This window comes from Mus caroli, chromosome 18 (genome assembly GCF_900094665.2).
Source record: "Mus caroli chromosome 18, CAROLI_EIJ_v1.1, whole genome shotgun sequence".
NCBI lineage: Eukaryota > Metazoa > Chordata > Mammalia > Rodentia > Muridae > Mus > Mus caroli.
This window is the reverse complement of record NC_034587.1, coordinates 59526671-59529380: the sequence shown is the minus strand read 5'-3', so window position 1 is coordinate 59529380 and position 2710 is coordinate 59526671. Positions and strand designations below refer to the sequence as shown.

At 42.7% G+C, this 2710-nt stretch overlaps 1 protein-coding gene across 1 annotated transcript in view; it reads left to right on the top strand.

The window, feature by feature from the left end:
• The first annotated feature begins 730 nt into the window (after nucleotides 1–730).
• Spink13 (serine peptidase inhibitor, Kazal type 13 (putative)) overlaps nucleotides 731–2710 on the top strand; it is a 128337-nt gene continuing 126357 nt past the window's right edge. Inside the window, exon 1 of the mRNA XM_021150957.1 lies at nucleotides 731–1021. The gene's annotated coding sequence lies outside the window, so the exon portion shown is untranslated. The remainder of the gene's footprint in view (nucleotides 1022–2710) is intronic.

Below are 2710 nucleotides of genomic sequence, written 5' to 3'. Positions count from 1 at the left end.
TAACCATAGTAGGAAGTGTAGCAGCAGGCAGGCAGACATGGTGCTGGAGCAGTAGCTGAGAATGTAAATGTTGTGACAGCAATCACTAGGCAGAGAGAGAGAGAGAGAGAGAGAGAGAGAGAGAGAGAGGATGGTGAGGGTTTTTGAAACTTCAAAGCCTACCCCCAGGGATTCACCTCCTCCAATGAGAGCATACTTCTAAGTCCTTCCCAATGGGTTCCACCAGCCAGAAACAAAACATCCAGCTATATTAACCTATGGAAGCCATTCTCATTCAAACCACCTCAAGCCTCTAGAAGTGTGTCTCAGAAGTTTAGAATTTTGAAAAGTGGCCTTTCAATAGCCAGCTGTGCTCTCCTGCCAACATTCCAAAATCCATATCGAGTCAGTTCAATTCTCAAGGCAAGAGCTAAACCATTTAGCTCTTACAAATATGGAACTGATAGGAAAAAGTAAACTGTGGAAGATCTTATGCAAAATTTGTCTTCTTCATTTAGAAAAATCCAAAATTTTTATTTTGAAATCTAGTTTTGGTTTTATAGCCATGTTGAGTTTGAGGTGATATTTTCACAGAAAGTTTAATTTTTCTTTATATTTTCCCTCTGTCATATCATAGGCATTTTGCTGGCTTTTCTACCATATAAACATTGTCTGCTTAACACCATTCGTGACTGGCTTGTGATTGGTTGAGAGAGCATGCGCCTGCACTGAGCTAGCAGCAGCCAAGGTTAGAATGACATTTGTTCATGCCGGCAGCAAGCCCAGCCAGTTGGCAGGGGCCCTTCTGCAATAAAATATTAATAATAATGAAAAAACAGCCTTTTTATCATCTGAGGTATTTGTAGCAGATTCTCTGAGTAACTTTCTTCACTCCCTTATTCATTCATGTTGTGTGGAATATATTGGATTCCATCTTCTCACAGCCCTGTGGGGAGACATTGTGATGGCTTCCCTCCAGCAAGCCTTGGCAGTCTCCAGCTATACACTGTTATTTGATTAAGGATTTGGCGTGGAAGCTAAGGTAAGTCTTTTTTATGGCTTTATCCAAAATGGGATTCCTAATGAATGACATACTCCCTAAAGAATGTTTCCCGAGTGGCTGTCGTAAAGCATTTTGGGGGGTAGAAATTTCACATTTTGCCTACTTACTCTATTCCATAGGTTTATAGAATACCTCAGGACTTCCTGAGACTTTTGCCTCCTAGATGGGAGGGTGTTAAGGAGCATAGAGGTTCTCTGACAATCAGGTAGAAGTGTTGGGGTAGGTGAAGCCTATAGTAATGAACTGGAGAATAAGAAATGGGAGGAACAGAAATTCTGTCATTTTCTATGCCTTTATCCTTCTTCCTCATCCCACCCAGAATTTAGCATCAGCTAGAATGATGAGAAGGCTATAGGGAAACTGATGCAAACATCTCTGGTATGGCTCTAAGAAAAACCAAAGACCCCCTAAGGGAAGTGGAGAGATTATAGTGATGGAAAACATACTGGAATTGTCTGGCAGGGTATGGTCATTTTAAGGACTACTCCATTCCAAGAGGCTGTTGTCATTCAATGGATTGAGTCAGGTTCACTCCTTACGGAACTCTTCTCCAGGGGAGGAAACCAGCATAGCTTTCCTGGGAAGTCACTTCTGGCAGAGCCAGCAATACCAACTTTCATTCTTGGCTTGAGAGTCAAATCAACTGTTGCAATTTTCCTTCCAAACCTACCTTCCTGCACATTGTCTGAAATATCTCCCCAGCTCAACAAGATTCCACCTGCCAACAGTCAGGCATTAGTAATGTAGAGTGCCATCTTTAGGGCTGAGGCTTAATTTCCCTTCCTGTAGATGAAGTTTTGGTGGAGACATCTGGGTAGAATTTGCCTAGAACAGCAGAGTGATCACAGGCATTCCAGAGGAGCTACAAAGCCCTCAATACAAAACATTTCTGAGTGGATATATATTTGTCAGCGTTAAATTTCTACAATGAGATGCACAAAGCTAACTAACTTGTAAAAGAGAAAGGTTCACTTAGCTCACAGGTTTGGAGGTGCCAATAACATGATACTGGAAATGGTCTTCTGGCTATACTAACATGATAGAGGAGGTGTACGTGTTTGAAGAGCTTTGTGATGGTTATTGTTGACTGCCAACTGGAATGAATTGAGATGTGCTAAATAGATGAGTAAGGAACACCTTTTCCTGTGTTTACAGAGATGATTACACCACAAGGGCTCTGGCCTAATCAATTGCTTAATTCACTGATAGATTCAAAATCCAAATAGACTATTGGTAGGTGATGGAACTATGGAGGGTGGAGCCTCTTTGAAGGGTCACCGGGTCACCGGGATGTGTTCTTAGAAACTAAACCTTGTGTTGGGGCCCTTCTTCTATACTTTCTGGATGCCAGGAAGCTAGAAACTTGGCTTCCCTACAGTCTCTGCCAAGATGTTCTGCTCTACCATGGCTTTGTAACAATGGAGCCAGCTGACCATGGATTGAAACCTCTTTCATCATGAGCCTTCCTTAAGTTGTTTATCTTAGGCATTTGCCACAGCCATGAAGGGCCCAGCAAATGTAGCCTTATATCATCCAGCTGAGGGTTAAGAAAATAAAAGGGAGGGAGGGAAGGAGGAACAGAGGAAGAGGGAAAGGATGAAGGGAGGGAAGGAGGGAGGAAGAAAGAGAGGAGAGAAGAGGGGAAAAGGGGAGAGAGGGGGGACAGGA